The sequence below is a fragment of the Doryrhamphus excisus genome, linkage group LG14 (genome assembly GCF_037039965.1).
Source record: "Doryrhamphus excisus strain RoL-2023G ecotype Guam linkage group LG14, RoL_Dexc_Guam_v1.1, whole genome shotgun sequence".
NCBI lineage: Eukaryota > Metazoa > Chordata > Actinopteri > Syngnathiformes > Syngnathidae > Doryrhamphus > Doryrhamphus excisus.
The window spans coordinates 8,276,310-8,301,698 of NC_136370.1; the positions used below are offsets into that span (position 1 = coordinate 8,276,310).

At 40.1% G+C, this 25,389-nt stretch overlaps 1 long non-coding RNA gene across 2 annotated transcripts in view; it reads right to left on the minus strand.

Annotated features, from left to right (window-relative positions):
- The window catches only part of LOC131140765 (uncharacterized), a 52,598-nt gene that overhangs the window by 18,012 nt on the left and 9,197 nt on the right, over window positions 1–25,389 (minus strand). For both annotated transcript variants that reach the window (XR_013629789.1, XR_013629790.1), the window contains exon 4: window positions 4,845–4,967. This is a non-coding gene — a long non-coding RNA (uncharacterized LOC131140765). The remainder of the gene's footprint in view (window positions 1–4,844; window positions 4,968–25,389) is intronic.

Genomic DNA, 25,389 nt, shown 5'->3' on the forward strand with positions numbered 1-25,389 from the left:
CCACTTGAAGAAATAGTACAATCAAAACATAATGTACAGCAAAATTACCACAGCAGGTGTGTTAGATATTCAATTCCATATGAAAACATCCATCCATTTTCTATACCGCAATATCTCTACAGGGTAAATTTTTGTTGAGAATTGTTGATGTCACGGCGGCACGGCCTCACAGCTAGGAGACCAGGGTTCAATTCCACCCTCGGCCATCTCTGTGTGGAGTTTGCATGTTCTCCCCGTGGATGTGTGGGTTTTCTCCGGGTACTCCGGTTTCCTCCCACATTCCAAAAACATGCTAGGTTAATTGGCGACTCCAAATTGTCCATAGGTATGAATGTGAGTGTGAATGGTTGTTTGTCTATATGTGCCCTGTGATTGGCTGGCCACCAGTCCAGGGTGTACCCCGCCTCTCACCCAAAGACAGCTGGGATAGGCTCCAGCACCCCCGCGACCCTCGTGAGGAAAAAGAAAATGAATGAATGAATGAATGTTGATGTCACAGATGTCAGATGTTCCAACTTTATTACAGTATGTTTTCTATTCTCAATTGCAACACTTAATTTCACCCCACATTTATTTACCCAGACCACAATATTTCCAGGAAGCCAGACTTTTTTTGTGCCTGAACTGAACATCATAAATAATAATTTTGTCCCATGACTCTATTTAAAATGTTTTGTATTTGTTAGAAAAACAGACTATGTTAGGATATGTTTAGTTGATGGTGTTGACACAGTGAGAGCATACCGTATACCTGTATCGAGACCCTATGCAGGTCATGCAGGAACAGTCTGTTCAGCATCTGCGTCTTCACATCTGGACGTGGACATTAGTCATTACTGGATGAAAGCCAATCACAGTACCGGTGTGTTTATTTAACAAAAAAAAGATCGAGGGAGCACATGGTAAATTGGTTAAGTCGTAATCGCTGGTTACAGTAAATCCATGTCATGGATGACTGCGGGGTGTAAGGCACGCATGCAGGGGAGATGAAAATCTTTTGTCCCTTGACTCACACAGCAGACAGCGGGGGTTGATATCTTTGTCAAAGACCAAAAAAAAAAATATGCCAGGATATGTTATGAATATATTATTTGCTGGACTGCCTCTAAAAGCCGACAGGTTGCTGTTCTGTATAAATGACACTGACACGGAATGGTTATCCAAAAGTTGAATATTCAGTTAATTCAGTGGGGTTGTATTTTGTATATTTTCCACGTGGTGACAACAATTACAAGAATTTTCTACAATCAAGAATTTTTCTACATCACACGCTGCCACTAAAATTGGTTCATAAAGCTGGCAGCTTGTCCATATTTCCCCCAAAAATGTTTATATAGATGGATTTTGGCAGTCAAGCAACTTGCAATTTGTGTAAAATCCTTTTGTAAGTTTAGAATAAATAAATTGGAGGCTAATAAGCTAACTCGGATGTTGCTATGCTTAAAGCGACAACTGTCTCTTGTGTCCCTTCAGAGATCCCGTAGCCTGCAGCTAAGAGACATGCAATATGGTGTAAACAAAGAATAATAAGAGCGTAACAGCAACTATAGGGGTGTTATTTCATGTCGACAGGGCTCTAATAATGGTAAAAACGAAAAAAAAGACTAACAGGTTTTCAATGCTCTGACTATGAAAATATTCCGTATATCAATATTGAATCCCACTTTGCGTGAATTCACTTATAGTGGTATTTTCTGGAACAAATTAACTGCAATAAACGAGGCACTACTGTATTTTTCTTGGATGGAATGAAACAACAACTCAATGTTTTGTTTTCATTTTCATTCATTCATTTTCTACCGCTTTTTCCTCAAGAGGGTTGCAGGGGTGCTGGAGCCTATCCCAGCTGTCTTCGGGCGGGGTACACCCTGGACTGGTGGCCAGCCAATCACAGGGCACATATAGACAAACAACCATTCACACTCACATTCATACCTATGGACAATTTGGAGTCGCCAATTAACCTAGCATGTTTTTGGAATGTGGGAGGAAACCGGAGTACCCACACATGCACGGGGAGAACATGCAAACTCCACACAGAGATGGGCGAGGGTGGAATTGAACCCTGATCTCCAAGCTGTGAAGTCTGCACACTAACCACTAGACCACCATTTTCATTCAAATCAAAATAATGCTCAATTGTTTGAATGACCCGACCAGTCCATGGTGTACGCCGCCTCTTGCCAAAAGACAGCTGGGATAGGCTCCAGCACAGAAGACTACGGTTACTGGCATGGCCACACAGTCAGGATAAGGGCATAGAAAATGGATGGATGTTTGAATAACCTTTTTTTTATGAAATACAATATAAAGCAGAAAGAAACACCTCAGTTCTGGTAAAGTTAACTGTGATGATGAGTTGAGCAGCTGACCGGAACGTTCCCGTTCATACTTCCATGTTTTCATTATTAGATGGACATTTACTGCACGTTCTTTTACTTTAGCCCTATTTCTCCTCCTCCTTCTCCCCCCTCCTGCATCAATGCCTCTGTATCATCTGTACCCTTTGCGTTCTCAAAAGAAAACTGTTTTCATGGGAAAAAAAAAACATTCCCACCTGCTGTTACCAAATCTGCTTTGAGGAATTACTCTTTTGTTGCCGCGGCTGTGAACACCCAGAGACGTATTCTTACTTTTACCTCCCTTAAACTTTGCTGGAGTTCTTGGCAGCGGCTCGGGGTTCATGCGAGGACAATGCAGATCTGGGAAAACAGCCCCCTCCAACCTTTTTTTCGGCTGCTTACTTATTGACGTGGCGGGGTTCCAGAAACCACAACTGATGAAATATCTCAACGACTAGCCGGCAAAACAGATGTACAACAAGTATGGAAGCTGGTTGCCTCAGTCCCTTTCAAGTCTCCCACCTTGAACGTAAGAGAATAGCGGATACAAATCCGCTTCTTCCCAATCCTCGACTTCACCTTCCATGACCCGATCTAATTCAAAGCGCGCAACTTCAATGAACTGTTGTTGCTGTTTGTAACTAAGCAACATGCCAGCCAATCAGGTATATTCTAACATCTTATAACAATCTGAATCATCTTGCCTATCAAGATGATTCAGAGTAGCGTGTCTAAAAATGTCTAAAATAATACATAAACAGTCAAGAATAAGATGTAAATACTCTTGCACTATATGAAAAATGGTTTAATGATAAAACTGGCATGTTTTTGAATACAAATGTTCTTTTTCAGCGCTTATCAACAGCTGGTGCAATTCCAGCAAAAGTAGACCTCAACTATTATTGATAATCACCCCAGCATTGCTACTATTCATAAGGAGAATGCCTTACAATCACTTTTGGTTTCAAAACAAAGGGTTTTGTAAATTACCTCTGGATAAATAAACAGAATTGACTTGTCAATCTTAGATAGAATTGCTGTTGTTGCTTAGAGATCATCTAGACAAACGATAGCTATAAAAAATATGGTTCATATTTAGTAAGGAATCAACCAAGTTATGTGTATTCAACAACAATATGGCACTGTGGTTGTACAATTCAGAAGTTGACAGACATTTTCAGGGAAAATTAGTTGCACAAAAATGTTACTTGTTATCGTTTTTTTGTTCTGTTTTACATGAATGTCGATTAACTTCTTTTTACACTTGTGAGACAACTAAGCACCGAGATGGGAAACTACCTTCACATTATTCCAGTCTTTCAAGACAGTGTGAATACATTTTGGACTATTTTTATAAAATATGATTTAAAAATATATCCAGTACCTGGACTGGCCACACAGCCCCACAGCACGATGGAACCACCACCAAATGTTACTGTGGGTAGCTGTGTTCTTCATCCGCCATGCATACCTCCCTATGTTATATCCAAATAACTCCATTTTAGTTTCATTAGTTCACAGAACCTTATTCCAAAATGAAGCTGGCTTGTCCAAATGTGGTTTAGCATACCTCAAGGGACTCTGTTTCTGTAAGTCTTCTTCCGCATGACTTTCCCGTGCAGCATCCCCTTGTGCAAAGTGTACTGAATAGTTGAACGATGCACAGTGAAACCATCTGTACCATGATAATGTGGTCGGTCTTTGAAGGTGATCTGTGGGTTGAGTTTGACCATTCTCACCATCCTTCGCCGCTGCTTATCTGAGTTTTTTCTTGTCCTCCCACTCTGGGTCTTAACTACAACTGTGCCTATGGCTAACCCGAGGCTAACTGGTTAGCTTGCAAGCATGCTAGTTTGCATACTCGCTAGCATGTCACGTCCAATATGTTTGCTTATGTGACAGTTTGGTTATTTTACAGTTTTAGTCCATTAGTTCTGGTTGCCTGCTCTTATTTTGTATTTACTTCCTGCTCTGTTCCATTCAGTTTCCCTTCGTCTTGACTTTCTTGTTCCAACGCACCTGCTCCTCATTTCTATGTGATTATTTAATACAGCCTTTGGCGTCAGTCCTACGATCATTGTCGTTTGTTTGCTTGTTGTGTTGGATCCTTGCCAGTGCATGGCTGTTATAAAAAATAGATATTTAACTACGCTTGGTCCTCTTCCCTACATACTGGGGTCACCGCTAACACGCCACAAAGCTAAGACGTAACATATAGCTCTTTTTCTTGTAATGCTAGCCTTTACTATTTTGTCTTTAGCCCTTTTACTTGTACTTATTTTCAATTAATATTTGGTGGGTACAGATTCTCTGCTGATGGTTGATGATTAAAATTTTAGAATACACAGAATTCTGTCGCAATTATTGCCATGGTGTCACTCAATATCCGTCCAACAGCCAAAACCCTCCTTTCCTGAGCCCTATTGTCCCCTGTCTCTAACGGTTACTGCCATGGCGAGTCCTCGCACAAGTTAATGTGTCTCAAGTAGTCTTTGGCCTTACTTGAACTCCTCAAGTCTTGGTGATGGTGCGCCTGTCGCAGGGTGTCCTCATGTGGCCTCTCCCCACTGCGGACTGTTTGAGCTTATTAGTGAGTGCCCGTCTGTACACTCATTGATGCCAGTCCTGGGGACAGATGGTGGCAAGACAGGTTGAGTGAGAGCGTGCACGCACACACACACACACACACACACACACACACACACACACACAAACACAAACCCTTACACAAATAGACACCACATACACTAAATTATACAACTTTTCAGGTATTTTAAAACCTCAATCCTCTTTTTATCCCTTATACAGACAAGCTCACATGTCACATAATTTATTAGTTCCCATTTGTACAATGTGATGTATATGGCATAGGCTTTGAAAATTATTATTTGGATTATTATATTCTGTTTAGGGGCGGCACGGCGGACTAGTGGTTAGCGCGCAGACCTCACAGCTAGAAGACCAGGGTTCAAATCCACCTTCGGCCATCTCTGTGTGGAGTTTGCATGTTCTCCCCGTGCATGCGTGGGTTTTCTCCGGGTACTCCGGTTTCCTCCCACATTCCAAAAACATGCTAGGTTAATTGTCGACTCCAGATTGTCCATAGGTATGAATGTGAGTGTGAATGGTTGTTTGTCTATATGTGCCCTGTGATTGGCTGGCGACCAGTCCAGGGTGTACCCCGCTTCTCGCCCAAAGACAGCTGGGATAGGTTCCAGCACCCCCCGCGACCCTCGTGAGGAAAAAGCGGTAGAAAATGAATGGATAGATGACTGGATAGTTAAAGGGGACCTATTAGGCTGACCTATAAATGTAGTTAGAATGTTGTATTCTCATGTTAAACGATGCCAAACTTTCAGATAATGAGGTTTGCGCATTTGGAAGTACGCCCTGAAAGAAGTTTGGGATGGCTCAAAATACTCTCTTTTGGGTGGAATACACTAATACCATTTTCACAGGAAGCTGGAAATCCAAAGAAATACAGCTGAATAGGTGCAGATTCTGGAAGAACTACAACGCTTTCTGTGCTGGTTATCATGTGTAGCTGCTCTATAGGAGTCCACAACTCAATACAAAGGGCCAAAAAAAATTGCATAATAGGCCCCCTTTAAATAAACAAATTTAAGCTAAGGTAGAATTAAGTTAAGATTTTTGTGTTAAATTAGAACAAGAGTCAGCAATCCTCACTCGAGATTCAGATGCCAATTTTTTAACATCCAATCAGGGAACAACTTTTTTATAAGACTGTGAATTATTGGATACACACAAGGAAGGACAGGGGAATTGGTGAAGGGACTAGAGACATGTTGGTGAGATGGAGATACATATACTCGACATGTTGGAATTGCATTACTTGTGATGTGTTCTGGTGAGAATAAAGTTGTAAAAAAAGCATCAGACTATGTGTGACTGTGGGGAAGCTACATTATGTCTTGGTCTGTCATCATAACAGAGAGGCATGACTTACTTAGTCACATGAAAATAATTTATGTAATAAATAAAGTTAATTAGTCACTGCTGTTAATGCATGATTTTTGACAGCCCTAAAAATCAAAATATTGGTAAGGGATTTTTTTTTTTTTTTATCATGTTGTCCCAGTCATATTTTATATTTTATAATGTAATTTATATCTAATAATATTCAAAATGTTCTCTGGTGATCTTGAAAGTTTAGAAAGACATGTTATAAAGTCATTATATATAACGACAAAAAAGTAATGTTTTGTTGCCATAGTATTATAATTGAATTAAATACACAGTTATTAAACACATTGCATAGTATCTAAATTTAGGAATTACTGAGGAATGACCAGGGTGCATAGTGGGGAGCAGTGTTATAAGGGGGTCTGTGTGTGCTCCTTTGAAGAATCTAAAAGGTTAATTAATGTGATGTTTACATGTTTACCAAAAATCAAATCCCCCAAGACGGGGAATCAAAGCGGTGCTGTCCTCATGAGGTCATTGTGCACTCAACAGTGTTTAATAGGATGTGTTTTACTGCCCTGAGTTTTCTCTGCGGGGTACTGCTAAAGCACTGGTCCAAACATCAACCGCAGTGTTTGGGATGCTAGACGGGACGGGTGAGTGACTCAAAAACCCAAACGTCTGAGCCAGTCAGGCGAGGAAAAAGGCAGAGCAGGGTAGTGCAGATGCTTTTATTTTATCATTGTTTGGAAAACAGAGTCTTCTGTCACCTCATGTGGTCTGCTCCATTTTTTCATATGGAGCTGGTATATGAAGGCTTCTTGTGGAGTTGGCATGGGATCTATAGTTTTGGCCTGGGAATCTATCCCCGCTTGCTCCCACTATCTAGTGTGACATAAAAGATTCTTGCTGGACGTGGTCCTTTTCAGCGTTCTGGACTCTACTCTTGTTGTGTGCTAGCATGTGAATAGTTTTGGCGGCTGGTGAACTTTGTGTACCGGCTTTCTGACTGGTTCTGACGCTGTTAATTATCCCCATGATAAATTCCTTTCACACATGAACGTCTGGGTAGCATCAATCATCAGACACAATACATTTTGGAAAGATTCCTTATGCCAAAAACAGCACTCATACAATCTGGAGATCTTTAGTGTAATGTATAGACTATGAGTTCTGGTTGGGGGCAACATGTGTTTAAAAAAAATAAACTTACTCATTTATCATCTTTATGGAACATTATGATGACAAATTATTTGATTGCTATTCAAGTAAAAAAAAACATATGTTTTCATCATGTGAGTTTAGATACGCAATAACATGTTCCATAACCTATGTCATGCATGAAGAATGCAAGCCAAGTGTCTTGTAGGAACATATTTTATAAATCGAAATGTGCACCCAGGGCTCGAAGCATGGTCCACCGAATGAGAGTTGAGAGAACTAGCCTAAAACTCTGAGCTGTCAACTCATGTCCAGTCCATGTCCGACCCTTAAGGCTTCAGGGATTGAGGTTTAACAAGATCTCTGTAGCTGGCCAGCACTCATTACACTAGAACATCCATAGCTGTGCTTGTTGTAAATTACTAATACTGAATGACAAGTGTTATTTCCTTGCCACATTACTGTATTTTCCTTTCAGTACCAATGAAAACTATTTTCCAGTGACGTATTTAATGGAAACACAGCACAACTATTAGACAGCTTCAGCACCATCATAACATACTGTAAATTGAGCCTTCTAAAACCCTCGCTATATGTAATAATACTAATCTTTTGTTTGAAAGAGGACCAGTAGTATATTTTATCTTCTGAAGGGACAATACTATACAACAGAAATGTGACAGTAGTGAGAGCATATACACTGCGAAAACAGCCGTACTTAAAACAATCTTAAAATAATCTTAAAATTAGACCGTTTTTCTTATTTCAAGCAACAATTCTGCCAATTGGCTGAGCAACAATTACATGGCTAGAATTCTCATAGCTACAATATTTTTCTTGTGACTTTGAAGAAGTTCTAACGTTAGAAGTTTTAACAAGTTTTAACATGAGAAATCAAGTCTAACTTTAAACAAGTTGCTGGAATCACATTGCTAGATTTAAGTAACAAAGTTAGGTTATTTACAAGGTCAACATTTAGCTCAATGCTCTTATAAGATTTATAATTTTAGACGAAATTTGCTTTTATGAGTCTAGATTTAAGCAAATTCTCATAAATTCTAGATTTAGGATTTGTATTTTTAGCATAGATTTTCCCATAGACAAAGACAAACAACCGTTTACACATATCAGTATGTGGAATCAAACTATGGAATGGATTGAGTAAGGACATCAAACAATGCACAACGATGAGCCAATTCAAGAAACAATACAAGCAGTTGATGTTTGCTAAATACAAGGATGAAGAGTCTTGAACCAGTCATGATGTGCTATATATATACCTACGTATATTGACACTTACTATGGTACCCATTATGTCATTGGATGCTCATATCACCTTGTACTTCGGTACGTGAAAAAAGAAAAACAAACAAAAAAACTTAAACTATATTAGGAAAGCAGGAAGTGAACAAATGTAACAGTTACTGATTGTAAAAGTACCAGATGGAGGGGTAGGATTTAATAAGCTTTGCTTCTTCCTACTCCTTTTGGACATGTGGAACTGTGAACTGATTATGGGATGCATTCAATTGTAATCTGATGCATGTTCAAATGAAATTAAACCATTACCATTACCTAAATACAATTTTAGAGACTCCATTTAGCCTCCATTAATCATCATTTTTGGATTGTGGGAGGAAGTCAGAGTACACAGAGAATACCCTCAGGGAGAACGTGCAAACTCCACACAAAGATGTTCCAACTGAGCTTTAAAGGCAGGTCACCTGACTGTGGGGCCAACATGCTTCCCACTCAGCCGACAGTTCCAGACTAGTGCCAGGCTTTAGCCTCTTCAGCTTTCCTTGCATCCGCCTCCTTGCGACCAACTTTTCTCTCGTCTTTATTCATGCCCTGGCTGTGTCAAGACACCCCTCCATGTTCCCTCCAGTGAATCGTGGCATCACACTCACATTTCAAAGGAATTAAAATGTAGCACCAGTTTGTGCCATCACTTTGGTTCTGCCTTTCATCTGCCCGGACTGGACATATTAACACAAGAAAGGCGAAGCTCCGCTGTAGCTCCCAAGGAATCAGTTCTAGCCCCCCCAGTGGGAACGTGCAACGGTCATTCCAGGCTTGAAAGGCAGGGTGATATGGTGACAAAGACACAATTTGCTGAGTGACAGAGAAGGAGAGAAAGAGAGGGTATAGGGGTCAGGTTTGTATATAGTAGCCACCCATTGACAACAATGTATCTCCAAATTGGATGAGGTGTCTCTTTTTAATGAAACATATCTTAACTTTGTTTTATCAACAAAAATGGGATACAAAATAAAATATATAAAAAGATTCCTACTTTGTTTGGGTGAAAGATGGAAATACACACATTGGAGGTTCATGTTCTTTTCACTGGACCAGCGACAATATGCTAATATAAATATACAGTACTTCAATATTAAGGGCAAACATAGTCATTACTCATGTTCAACAATGAAAATGAGTCTACTACTACTTTCATTCATGTTCTACATTCCTGCTCGGCATTTGAACTTATTTTCACATGAAAAGTTCAAGTCAAGTTGTTAGAGGGCTAAACGTTTTTTCAAACGTCCTAAGGTTTTTTATTTTTTTGTTAGTTTGAGATTGAGAACTGAAGTTCTATGAAATTTTACTAATTTATTATATCATTTAATTTAATATAATTATTCATTCATTCATTCATTTTCTACCGCTTTTTCCTTCTAATTATAATTTAATTTAAATTTTATTTTATTTAATACTAAAAACTTGGCTGCAGGCTGCACACCGGTGAAGTGGGTAGTGCACAGACCTCTCAGCTAGGAGACCCGAGTTCAATTCCACTCTCGGCCATCTCTGTGTGGAGTTTGCATGCTCTCCCCGTGCATGCGTGGGTTTTCTCCCACATTCCTAAAACATGCTAGGTTAATTGGCGGCTCTAAATTGTCCATAGGTATGAATGTGAGTGTGAATGGTTGTTTGTCTATATGTGCCCTGTGATTGGCTGGCGGCAGTCCAGGGTGTACCCCGCCTCTTGCCCGAAGACAGCTGGGATAGGCTCCAGCACCGATAGAAAATGAATGAATGAACTTGACTGCACTGCTTCCAGGAAATGTACTGTATGTTAAATTTTTTGTCCAATAACATTTCTATGTCCAATCAGATTTCTGCTTCTCTCTGTTATGTCAGGGCCTTCAGAATCAATCATGCTGGCCAATGTCACTTTACCACTTTCAGCAATGTGGCTGTTTCTTAACCAATCAAATTTCAGATTTGCATCACAGGGCCCTAGCTGGCTCAAATAGCCGATAACAATCTGGAAAGAAGGATGTATTTTCTCATATCTGGTAAGTATTTTGTTAATTTTAGGATATTTTTCCTTATCATCACTGTTATTAGATAAATGTTGATTCTGAATCGCTCAAGATGATGATGTAGTGTCTGACGCTTGTTTTGAGTGCAAGTTGGACAGGAAGCTTCCAACGGTGCTCACTGTACGGCTACAAAATGCTTGAAGTTACTCGCAGATATGTAATTAAGGCATATCGGCTACAATGTGTTTGAAGATGAAAGGTTAACTGGGTTTCATGCTTTAGTAATAATGGTATTCATCACGAATAAGCCTTTCTCTGTAATGCCACACCTTGTCATAATTAGTTTTTATATATCATTGATTATTTTGACACGGTAGTAATGCGATTAAGAGTTGTAGTAAGTGGGCTAAGTCCTCACTGATGGATCAGGTACCTAAAATATATGCCTGAATTTTGACAATAGCATTCTTTTGATGTTAAAGCTTCAACCAGACCATGAAAAAAAAAAAACAATAACGGCCATTTGTCAAAAAAAACAATAATTAGCTGATCTGCATTTACCATTTACCAAGTTTACCAGCTTGGAAAGAAGAATTTGTAAGCTGCCAAATTGAATGTTTTTATGGCTGATACCATGAAGCACATAACAAATAATCAAAAGATATTTTCTCCTCCATATGTATAGAGGTCGTCTTTACATCACAATCATCAGGGAACAATTAATTCAAAACAAAAACAAATGAGAACATTATGGTTTGAGAGGTTTGGCAACAGTTGAGTGAAAGTCAACTGCTAATAAGACTAGGAGTGAGGTATTTTTGGATGAAGCTTTTTAGAGCAATAAACAAAACGATTATACGAGGAACACCATTTTAGTCAAAGCTTTGAAAAGCAGAGATAGCTGGGAAACAAGTTGAGATTCTCGCACGCAGAAGAAACAAGTCAATTACACAACAAACTGCTATTAAAGAAGAATTTAAAGAGCCGACAACATGGAAAAGCTCTTAAAAGGCCACGATTTATTGGCGTTTGAGGGATGAATAAACACTATGATTTCGAGTATCAGGGACAACTTCACGCCGCCTGTTACATCCTCTCAGGCCGTCTGTTGCATTGCTTCACGCCGCTTGTGTTTAGAGCAAAATGTAGCACTTACACACAGTGCTAAGACATTAGCTGAAGGTCAGCCTGTGTGTATTTTCAAAGGAAACAAGTCTCCACACCAGCAGATTGTTGTATTTGTCTAACAAAACGACAAAGCTTCAGTCGCGCACGGCCAAAATATGGCTGGCATCAAATCTGTGTGTCATGAAAATTGAAAAGAAAACAAAAAGTGTGGGGGAAACTTTTTTCATTGAAGTACCTTTTCTGGTGATTGTGCTCAAGCCTTCCTCACCTCCCCCATAATATCAGCTGTAAAAGACACACTTCAAAAGCACAGGAATGGCAGGGCCCCTGCATCACTGTCAAGGTACTGAAGTCTCGGGGCAAAGACGTCATTCTCTGGATCACACGTAGAGACAGAGCATCATCTTGCCCTTCTGGAAATGAAAATGAACTACAACCACACTCTGCATCTTACTCTCCTGAGTATTACTGTCATGAATAAGCTAGATTCAGATCCACCATGGACCATATCTCTGCACTTTGCCTGATTATTGAGAACACCAGGACATTTTGGAAGAGTTGGTACTTCTTTATCCTTTTCATCAACCTCAAAGCTGCCTTTGATACAGTGGACCATGGAAAATCACTACCCTCTTCAGGCAACTACACCATAGGGCCAAAAGATGTGTGTGTGTGTGTGTGTGAACGGAAGAGACTCTAAATGGTTCCTCATCAAAAGAGGCATGAGACATGGCTGTGTTGCTGCCCCCAAGCTATTTATTTAACTGCGCCATAGACCAACTCATGACCAGGATGTGTGAACATGTCTCTTGGTTCACACACGTTAGTTGACCTTGAATATGACACCTAATTTTCTTCTGAAAGCCCTCAGCATCTTCAACAAAGCAAGACAAAAAATCTCAGTCTTAAGGTCAGCTGGGTCAACTTATGGACATGGGCGATGGCCGATGTCCCGCTATGTCCCCACCTTCAAATACCTTGGATCCACAATATCCAAAACCAGCACCCTAAAACTAGAGTAAGCCAGATGCTGAGCCCTTCCAGCCTCAATCCCTCTGGAGACCCTTGTGGCGACACTGAGATGTCTCCAGAGAGATGAAACTCCATGCATACAACGCCTCTGTGATTCCAGTCCTCCTATATGATGCAGAAACCCGTAACTTTAAAACACCCTGACCAGCCAGGTTCGATGGGTATCACGTCAGAACCCTCAGAAAGATTGGGAGAGTAAAATGGACCTTGACACATCAAGGTCCAAGGTCCGAGCTTGAACACTACTACCTCCCTGGATTTCGACATGAAGCAATACAAGGACTGACCCCCCCCCCACCCCCGCCAAGCTGGCTGGAGACACCCGCTGATTTGACAGTGAGGGTCTGTGAAGTGTCCCTGGTAAAAGCCCTGTACATCTTGCACAGGATAAGCTGGAGGAGATTGGTTAAATGGTTGGATCTATGTGGATCAACAAACAACAGGACTAAAAAGAGATGAATTGAAGCAAAAGGTGGCTATACCGATAGACATTCTGGAATGGAAGGAACTCATGAAAGACGGTTTGTGTCCAAAACAATCTAATTGATTAAAATTGTATTTAGCAAAGAAACATGCACAGATAAAAAAAAGTCATAAAAAAGTCATTTCCGCTGTTTCTGAATTATATGCCATTACATTGACAAATGGCGGTATCAGAAAAAGTTGACAAAAGTTGCCGTTGACATTGTTATACATGCTTCTGAATGCACAATGCACAACGCACATGAAAGCCTGTAAATGTGTTTTCATGTGGTCATAAAATGCGTGTGTGTGTTTGGACATACGGTAGATCTTTCTGATGCCAGATGTAGGAAAATATAAATAGGGTTATACTTTGTTTTTTGTTATCAATCCATGCCTAAAAGTTCCACGACAAAACTGAAACATACGAAAATCTAGGCAATTTTACCCACAGGAAATAATGTAAATTAATTAATCAATTAATGTAAATTAATTCAATCCAATTAATCCATTCCAGACACTCAAAAATACTAACAAAAAGCCAAGTTAAATGAAATATCCTGGTGAATATCAAGTGTTTTTGTGCTGATTTTGAGACAATGTAATGAAGAAGATGCACACATGTTTCAGAAACAATTGCATTTTGGCAAAATACCACACAAAGTAAACATAATGAAACAATCACAGCTATTAGCCTAACGATGACCTATCACCACAATAACCTCAGTTTGGAGTATCTCAAAGAAAAACAAAACACTTCTTTGAAATGCTGTTTGTCAACCTCCTCAGCCTCCTACACGGCACCCGAAAACTTCATTTTAATATTTTTTTTGTGCAAATCATCACATCCTGACTGGCTGGTTACATAAGGAGTCTAGTTTTAATTTGCTATTGCATATTTCTGTGCCTGTGGAGGAGGTGAGAGTTGTTTAATGGAGTTAGCGCCTACCTACGTACCAGCCAATGTGTTGGAGCTGTCTACAAAAAAAAAAAAAAAAAAAAAAAAAGACAGCCATAAGGAAAGATGCAAAGTAGAAGTTTTTGCCTAAAACTATTCAACAGTTTTGCGGAAAAAAACAGACCAAGTGTTGACGACAGTGGTTTTCACTTCAGTTAGTTCTGATGGAGCATTGCAACAGTTAAACAATTGTTTACCAGCGTTATCATTCCAAGTACTTGCGTATTACCATGTATTACCATGGTCAGTATGGTTGTTGTAATACTTTATGTATTTTATTTTGAACATGCATACACGTTATATTGTAATACAGCATTTCGTACAATTCACAATTCCACATGTCCAAAATGTCCATTCCTTTCTGTTTCACATCAATTGCAACACTTGTATTCACTTCCTGTATTCCAAATAAAGTGTATGCAACATGAAAAGTCAATATAACAATGTGGTACAAAAGGAGTCATGATTTATAATTACTGTAAGTAAATTACAGTGAGACCAGCCATGTTGTTTGGTCTAGAGACAGTGCAACTGAGGAAAAGACAGGAAGCAGAACTAGAGGTAGCAGAGATGAGGATGCTGAGGTTCTCATTGGGAGTGACCAGGATGGATAGGATCAGGAAGGAGTACATCAGAGGGGCATTACATGGAGATAAAGTCATAGAGCCCAGACTGAGATGGTTGGGACATGTCCAGAGGAGAGATATTGGTAGAAGGATGCTGCCAGGTAGGAGATGTAGAGGAAGACCAAAGAGGAGGTTTATGGATGTAGTGAAGGAGGACATGAGGGTAGTGTGAGACAGGGTTGGATGGAGGAGATTGATTTGCTGTGGCGACCCCTGAAGGGAAAAACCCAAATATAAAGAAGAAAAAATGACATAACAGTCATTATTTGTAGCGTTTTATGATGCATATTTTTTTAACTGCGTTTCAATTCTTTTTTGCTGTTTTTTTAGTGTGCGACTGTGTGTGTGTGTGTGTGTGTGTTCTTCATAAAGTTATGATTGACTGATTACATTATTTATGCTAAAATAGAGACAGAATTTACTTTTCAGGTTTTAAAAGCAGATTATCCCAAACTAAGCAATGGTAGAGTAGATGATAAACAACCCGAGTAGAACCACCTTCACGCATGGTTTTAAGACGTTATTACAAAATCTTGTGTGAATGTAATGAGATCATCCTGAGGAGCTTTGGGTGGTCTGGCATAGACTGATTCCATCAGAGTCCACCTGGCGTAACGTGATGCAACCCAAATACTCTGTTTCTCCTATTTGGAGAACATCGAAAATTCCCATCCATGATAAAGGAGTTGTAGCAACAGAACCAGTCGTAAAAGCCATAAAAACGTAGCCTTACTTGAACCAAAACATAAATTCTGAGGGTCAAGTCAGGTTTCCCAGCTTATACAAATGATTGCAGCAAATGTGTGTGATTTAGTGGTTAATGCATCATGCTTCTTTGAGGGGATATTTTATAACTCCTTATTCAAGTCCAACCAAGGACCCAAGACGCTTGGTTCCTGTCTGTTGCTGTATAGTGTGTTCTCTATTAAGTACAATGCTTGTAGTTTTATCCCCATAGGAAATAATGTAGTGGTAATGGTTTTATTTGTTAAGTTGCTACATTAAAGATCATCATGTTTACACTTGCATAATTCAACATAATCAGGAGTAGGAGGACGCAAAATGAATCATATGCCTTCTTCTCCATGTCTCAGCAATTAGTGATGGTTTGATCTTTCTGTGTTTAAATGTTGTCATTTTCTAATAGAGGGATTTGTTTCTGTAAAAACTACTCCGCGTCAACACGACAAATACATCCTGTTCGGAATATTTATGAAGTTTCAGTTGGCATCTGTCTCGTCATGACATGTCGGGAAATCCATCCCTGTCTGTCATTCATCCTGGTTGAACATGCATCCCACATCTGTCTGGTTGGATGCTCTGTGGTGGTTCCACTTGAGATGATGTAACCTAGTGGTCATCTCCGGCCATTTATAGAATATCATTTGATACTTGTTGATGAGCGCTGCATCATTGGAGCCAAATTGAGCAGATGGTAGACACCCATTATCCATGCCCTCAGATGTCACCCAAGAAGAACATCTGGACCACAGTCAGTTATGTTCTTTAAGAATCACAAGGCAAACAAAAGCAGCAAATCACGACCATTGGGAACGTCAACATGCTATGGTGAAGCGATTATTTTGAAGTTGCTCGTGGCTTATGAAGGATCATCGTCAGTGTCATCATCATCAGCCTCATTTTGGATTGAATTCAGTCGTGTAAAGATCTGTTGTAGCCGCGTCCTTGCAAAGTCACTGGGATTTATCGCTGTGACGCAATGCGGTATTTTTGGGTTTCCTGCTCCTTCCGCTCTCACTGCCACAGAGCTAAAGCCCCCTTTTTTTACATCTCTATCGTCGGTGCGTCTTTCTTTAGTGAGGAAATGACCAGCTCTCGGTGCAACATGCTTTTGGGCATCTGTATCGGCATTGCTGTGTGCATCTGCGGCAGACTCCAAATAGAATTCCGCTCACATATTTCGAATCCGACTCATGGATGCCACTGGTCCTAACTTGTTGACATGCTGTGAGCAAGCAAAGAGGAGGAGGGAGGGGGCAATGGAGCAAAGCAAGCTAATGCTGAGCAGAGAGATACAGGGAGGAGGCAGCTGCATATTCCCTGTTTCATCTCTTGCTGAAGTTCAGATGAGGACACGCTCACACACTCACTGCCTCGGGATCTGCCACACTTGCTTTGGAAGGCAGCAGACAGGAAGGAAGGGAGAATTTCACTCATAAAAAAAAAATACACATCATCACTCACCACAAACAAGTACTGCTATTTCTGAGTAACAAACTTTTAAAAATGTAGCCAGGGTGGAGTGTTGTAGTCAAGATCATATAAAGTCAAGACAAAAGTGAGGCTACATCCACACTGCAGGTGAATTTCAATTTATTTTGCTCATATGTGACGTCCATCTGATTTTTCCAATGCTACTGCAGTCTGAACAGTCAGGTCGCATACTGTATATCCGACATATCATCGAAAGACATGGAAAGGCGTGGTTTATCTTGGATAGTTGGATAATGATACTCACAGATGTAGGCAAAAAGTTCTTCTCATCTCATAAAAATGATTTTACAACAGTGTTCGGGAAGCAGCTCTCATCAATGTCTCACCACTGCTGCCTCCGACTTCCACCCACACGCACTTTGGAACGGATTTGTCAGCAAGTTGTCTACTAACTGCATTAGCCAAAATGTTTGCCCTCTTTCTTCTTTATTTTCCTACACAGAACCATTTGGTCGAAAAATTATTGACTACCGTTGTCCAAAATCCTGAAAATTGCCACAAACAGGTTAAGGAGAATATGCTAGTGATGTGCAGATCAATACTGAAATATTGATTACTCAGATACTAGCTCTTTGTGCTTTAAAGTTCAAGCTCAAATCAATATATTGATACTTTTGATACTCCAGATATAGGATTTTATCTGTTTTTTCTGATGTTGTGTATTAGCTTGGATATATTGTAAATCAGCGGCGGTACGGCACATGAAAAGTTTTGGTCAAGTTGTTAGAGGGCGAAACGTTTTTTCAAGCGTCCTAAGGTTTTTTATTTTTTTTGTTAGTTTGAGATTGAGAACTGAAGTTCTATGAAATTTTATTAATTTATTATATCATTTAATTTAATGTAAATTTTATTTAATACTAAAAACTTGGCTGCAGGCCGCACGCCGGTCGAGTGGTTAGCGCGCAGACCTCACAGCTAGGAGACCAGGGTTCAATTCCACCCTCGGCCATCTCTGTGTGGAGTTTGCATGTTCTCCCCGTGCATGCGTGGGTTTTCTCCGGGTACTCCGGTTTCCTCCCACATTCCAAAAACATGCTAGGTTAATTGGTGACTCCAAATTGTCCATAGGTATGAATGTGAGTGTGAATGGTTGTTTGTCTATATGTGCCCTGTGATGGCGACCGGTCCAGGGTGTACCCCGCCTCTCGCCCAAAGACAGCTGGGATCGGCTCCAGCACCCCCCACGATTCTCGTGAGGAAAAAGCGACAGAAAATGAATGAATGAATATTGTAAATCACCACACTACTTCAATACAAAATAAACAAATACATTTACAAAATAAATCAACAAATTACTAGGATGCCTTGATTCTTTACATTATGATTTGAAATACACTACTTTTAAAAAAATGTACCAGACACATGATGTGTATTTGAACAAAATATCAGATCACTATCACCAATTCCAACATGAATTTTAGCCAGTATCGGATCAGAGATAAGATAGTAGCATCACACATCACTGGAGCCCACAGTGCAGCAATCTTTACTTCTGTAAACACACAGAAATGCACGTGACGCCATGTTTCTGCGCATGCATGTCACTTTCGGGAAGTTTTGCGTTCACATTAACAAGTTGAATTGGGCATCATACCCTGCAGTGTGAACATAGCCCAAGTTAAGACTAAGAACAAGGCGGGTTGGAGACCAAGACCAAAATTTTGAGGAGCACAGACCAACAGGACCTCCCAAAAGGGGTCCTGAGACCGATCACAAGCACTGTGGTGGACCAGGGCTGATCATGTAAGGAGTAACACATCACAAGCGAAGGAAAGGTCTAAGAGAAGGAGTTCATCAGAGACATGGCGGCTTCTCCGTGGTAATTGTGTTGACACCTAAATGGCTAAAAGGCTACAGGCCCGGGGGGAGAGATGGCCCCGAACATAATGGGAGGCATGACATTATAGCGGGCCGTATGTAGAGGGCTCCTACGTGTTTTGCATGGGAGAGGGTGAGCTTGATTGTTATCTTGCTTTCTCAGCATTTTTAATTCTATTTGCAGTCATCTTTAAACCAGCACTGCTTAAAAATACATTTACATTAACAACAGCTCCATTGACGTTTAATAAAATCCGACAATTCGCTCCTCTGAGTTCCTCCGTATGTGTTGCATTAACTATTCCCCGAAGTTTCCATAAACTTTCTATAACCTACTGTATCGGCCTCCAAATTGAAACCGGGGGGTTTTGCTAACCTAAAACAGCTTTCTTCCTCTTTTCTTTTCAATAACAGCCCAAGTGCTCGTCCTTGATCTAAGCAGCTGAAGAGCTGTTTTGTCAACGAGAAGCCACGGTAGCCTCTCGCACCAAATCAAACATCAATTGGGGGGGAATAAAGAAATAAAGAAGTATTGTAATTCATTTGCAACAGCTGACGTAAGCCAAGAATAGACTGACCTACTTGATCGGAGAGTTTAAGGATGCTTAATTAACCAGAGTACCTCTTGACACCCAAAGGTTAATGTCGGCATTGCTGTTTTCATTAACGTGTGGTGAGGGGCATGGCTGATTCTGACTGAATAATTCACTTTTGTTTCGAAAAAAAACGTTTGTTGCAAAAGTTTGATCACCTCCTGGTGAGTCATCTTGGCAGTCATATTCTGATGATACATTCAATCAGCAGAGCATAAAAATATTTTGAATGCATTTGACTTTCTGCTAGCTGGTGCTACCGAAAAGACAAATGTTTTTGTCTTTTCCTATATGGAAGAAAGGCAGTATCAAACTCACGCAGCTCTGACCCCTTCAATATGCACATAGTGCAAGTGCCTCCCATATTTTACTGTCCAATTACCAAGACTAATGATGTCACATATAGAATAAAGACACGGGATGTAGAAAGTCATGCTGTATAATAAATGTTTCAGCAACGCTACATTATTGGCAGCTTGCTGACAAACAGAAACTGGCAAAACACCAACTGGCAGTTGTTGTTGTCGTTATACGACTCAGTGCACAGTGTAACGTAGGCAGGCACGCTCGCGGCAGGCTCAATTGATGAGGAAATATGCAAATTCAGCTATTTTTACTGAAGAAAAAAATGATTGGAAAATTAATTTAGAATACAGTTCAATGAACACACATGAAGATTTGTTTCATGTTATCATTATTTTTTTTTTATTTTCATCATGAGTGCCTGCCTCCCCTGGCTGTACGTCACTGGTTTTCATCAATAGATCACAGTAAATCTTACATGAAAGGCTAATTGATGACTAATCACTGTTACGGTGCAGGGAAATGTGCTCTGTCTGTGTGCAGGGGGGGTCTGTCTGCTCTCTGTCTAGGGGTGGAGGTGCAAAAGGGAGTCATTGTTTTGGTGATTCACTGCAGCCAAAAATTCAACTTATAAGAAATAGCATTTCCTAGAAACCTGGGACTAGTCAAAGTACTTTTACTGGAAGAAGGCTAGACAACATGGTGAGTCACCTTAGTTGAGCTCAGTGTTTCTCAAATAGCCGGGGGAGCAAAGCGCCAGGGAGGACTTTCAGTATTAATGCGCAGACCTGCCAACATGCTTGAATTTGTCGTACTCAGCATGCCATTTGACTCTTAAATACACTTGGATGCTTTGCTATAATTCAGCCCCACAACCATCTGCCATTGTTCACTCGGAAGCTCACAAGCCTGAATTATGCTTCAAATACTTATTAAATGGTTTAAAATATAAAATGTATAGGTACCATAAATGAATAATAATGTAAGATGAAGCACACAACTGTGACACTATCAATCATCAAAATTATGTGGCTTAAATTTTTCACCAGATGCACTTAAGTGGATTGAGTCTCATTGGTTTTCCTCAAGGATCAAATTTAGGACCGCTGCTGTTCTCACTTTACATTAATGACCTCCCATCCATTTGCGTTGATGTCTCTGTCCAAATGCATGATGATGACACTGTCATTTACGGTCATGGTAGTGATATCTCACAGGTGGTGGAGAAGCTCACTAACTCCATGGTTAATATCACAGCTTGCTTGAAGAAATCACATAATCACTCCAGTGCCGAGACAGATATTATTGTTTCAGGAAGGACTGCAGATTGTATCAGAATACAAATATCTGGGTGTCATAATTGACACAAAGCTGTCAAAATGCTGAGAAAAGCAAATTTAATCTCAGTAACTTCAGACATAGTCTCCATCGCACAGGCAGCAACACTGCATGCACACTATGATCTCACATATCACATTCTGTACTTACTATAAAGATTTTCATTCATTCATTCATTTTCTACCGCTTATCCTCACAAGGGTCGCGGGAGTGCTGGAGCCTATCCCAGCTGTCTTCGTGCAAGAGGCGGCGTACACCCTGGACTGGTCACCAGCCAATCACAGGGCACATATAGACAAACAACCATTCACACGCACATTCATACTCTGAGTCGCCAATTAACCTAGCATGTTTTTGGAATGTGGGAGGAAACCGGAGTACCCGGAGAAAACTCACGCATGCACGGGGAGAACATGCAAACTCCACACAGAGATGCCCCAGGGTGGAATTGAACCCTGGTCTCATAGCTGTGAGGTCTGCGCGCTAACCACTCGACCAGTATCCAGCCATATTTCCGACAAGAAACCATAAATTCCTCACCATTGTCCGATATTACACAAAGATAAACAACTTGGAAAACATGGTCAAATTATCAATCAATTGATCGATTATCTTTTATATCACCTCTTCCTCTTCAACAAAAGAGACACTAAGAGGGGAGACTACATTACTGTATTTAATTTAGAAAAAGCATATTTGGGCAAACAACTTCCTCCATCTGGGTGAAGTTTTGGTGCAGATCCCAATACATACTCAATAAATAATAATGCAGATGCTGAAATGTTCTTAAATTTGTAAACAGGGGTCTGCACTTCTATTTCAAGTGCCTGATTCAAATGAGATTTAGAAGATTTATGTATAATTTCTGGAAAGTCTGCCAAATATCCCCTTTCCTCTGATGAAGCAACCACAGCACACAGGGGAAGTCTTTTAGAACAATCCTCAGTGCACCTTCACTACTAAGGTTCTTATTGAGCAGCATTTCTATGGAGTTAAAGCTTTAATGTCTAGTTAGTGGCCCTCTTAACCCTCTAAAAAGCTTCCTAATGACATCCAAAATGTAGTCCATCTCCATCAATTAATCCCAAACCAGCAGCATTGGATGCTAAGACCATAGCTAACTTGTTTGGCAGCAGACAGATGCAGGGGAAAAAAATCCATCGAAACCACTCAGGTCCATGTGCTTCCTGGGGCCGGGTTTCAAATCAAGGGCTTAATGTAATTCTCTAGCACAACAGGATTTGAGTTAGTTCCAGCGGGGTCGGTGAGGTTAAGAGCTGTTAAGTAGTAGTGTTTAAATCCTTCCTAAGCCCAACCACCACAATGCCAGGGCCCCCACACTCCTCTGGACTCATTTCACCTCAGGGTGTGGTTTGGATAACCCGGAAGACTAAATGCAGATTAAACACAAACCTGACTTTCCTAGAGAATTTTTGGTGTGGTAAATTTATTTAAATTAGTGTTGTTGTTTTTTTAGCTTATACAAGCTCAAAAACAAGGTTGTTATGGAAGGATTGGACATCGGATTTTAGGTAAACCGCATCAATCATACACAAATATATGTTTTATTATTGACCAAATACCCAACCGTGATGTAAGAAAAACATAACTTAACAGACTTTTCATATTGTTCTCCGGGCATTCAATCAATTGCAAATGGACTGTTCAGGTTTTCTTAGAAGACGTTTCGTTACTCATCCGAGCAGGCTTCATCAGTTCCGATTTCTCATAGGTAAACATAAAATAAACCAATGATTGTTCACCTAAAGATCGCAAAAAAGTCATAACATTTGTCATAATCAAGCACAGAGATTTAATCAAAATAATTAAACAGATCTCATCAGATATCAACATCCGCCACAAAATTGCTGAGGTATTAAGACCTGCTTTTAGCGCTCACGAAAGTCAATGTGTCATAATGCATTGGTTAAGAACAGAACATGGTGCCTAATTGATACCAATGCTATCAATTGTAAAGCTCTATCAGTTTATACAAGTGGAAAGTTGGTGGTCAGTCTGTCCAGCAACTTAGTACAAGGTCATAAAAAACATCTTGATCCCCTCCCGAAAAATGTCTCAGTCTTCCTGTCCTGGTAATCTACAGAAGTTGAATTTCACATTTAATTTAACTGGTTTAATCAACAAAAATGACTTTCCTGCCCCTCACAGGAAGTGAGGTGAGGTGATGTGGACTGTGTTTAACCTCAAGACCTAAGAAACTTGGATGTTTAGGATCTCCGACAGTTGACATACGAATGCTTCAGTAGTTCCCAGGTGGAACTCGAGGGAGCATCCCTGCAAGCAAGCTAGGCAAAAAGAAATAGATGGATGCATGAATAGGGATACTACAATAACCACTGTTTAGTTGTTCCTCCCTTCTGGGAATACTTTCAACAAGGTTCTAGGATTTTTACCAAGAATCTGATTTGCGAGGTCGGAGCTCATAAATGACAGAGGGCCTGGCTTGTCTTATAGTTTGTCAAAGTGGTTTGAAGGGGTTGAGGCCAGGGGCTCTCAAGGTCTAGAAAATATCTGCCAAATAATAAAAAGCAAAATAGGTTTCATTGGACATGTATCGTACTGTTGATTAATTAGAAGATAATGTAAATCCCAATTGTTTTATCCATATTTTTTCTTCATACATTACTCTCAAACTGAGTCGCACATATTTTGATGTTCTTTGAACAGTTTTGCTTTGAGGTCATTGAGTGCATCAGATTTAAGATCTCCAAAATGTAACAATTACACCGCAAAATGGCATGTTTCGATTTAATTAATTGGTAGACAATGAATAGACGAATTGACAGAAGAGAATTAATTCCAAGGAACTTTTCGGAATCCTGGATCCCCTACGGTGGCGATTATTTGCCCAGTGAAGATTTACCTTGGATGAACTGAAGTATTTGGCTGTGGGTAGACGTGGGAGAGAGAGAGAGATAGAGAGAGGGAGAGAGAGAGAGAGAGCACACGCTAAGCAGGCTGAGCAGCAAGAGGCTGATTTATAATTAGAGTGAATGTCGGTCCAATACCCCCGCTGTTCTGCTGATGGCTCCATTGCACCGAGACGTTCTGCTGTGATCTTAATTTGAATTCTGCAGCACGACAACGCATCTTTCTTTTTGGGCATACACACGGCCCCAGATGTCACCCAGAATTTTGACTTTGACCCCCAAATTTTGGATGTCCAAACCATACCTTCAATACAATTGAAAATAAGATGTTGATTGTATTATAGACAACCAATTCATACTGTAAATACAGGGTTTTATTTAGGAGTTATTTATTTGTTGAGTGTATCAAAAATGGTGCACTGCAGCATGCAAACTACCAGGAAGCCAGGGGGGAGAGTGGGTCTAATAAAAAAAAAACACTCCAATAAAAACATCCTTTCTAAAAATTTTAAGAAATTCTACTACATCATTCTCATTCTAATCACGGATAATTTTGACACCGCAGAGAAATCGATGCTTTGCTTTGCTTTGTTTGACAGAATTACTTCACACTGTTGGATTTCATACTTGATGGTGATTAACTGATTAAGACTAATCAGAATCCTGCTATGAACGTTTCTCAAGTCAACGGTCTTTGTGAAGTCAGCTCAATATAACATTACACTAGAGTAGTTAGCTGATGAAACAACCACATCACTGTTTGGAATTTGGCTGGGATTACTTTGACTTTGTCAAACATCCTTGGAGGGCCTTAGTTAGAGTTAGTTCCTATTCCTATTCGTTCCTATTCCAAGTTCCTATTTTTTTGCATGTTTTTGTCACACTAAAATGTTTCAGATCATCAAACAAATGTAAATATCAGTCACTGACAACACAACTGAACCAAAATGCAGATTTAAATTCAGTGACTTTTTAGAATCAAGAGAGATTACTTTTACAGCTGATGTTGTATTAATAGTATTGAAGTATTGATATTGTTATCCCTTTCATTCATAATGTACTGTATATATATTTATGCATTTCAAACTGTTTTCGGGCTGCACGGTGGAAAGTGGTTAGCGTGTATACCTCACGGCTAGGAGACCCGAGTTCAATCCCACCCCCACAGCCATCTCTGTGTGGAGTTTGCATGTTCTCCTCGTGCATGCGTGGGTGTTCTCCGGGTTCTCCGGTTTCCTCCCACATTCCAAAAACATGCTAGGTTAATTGGCGACTCCAAATTGTCCATAGGTATGAATGTGAGTGT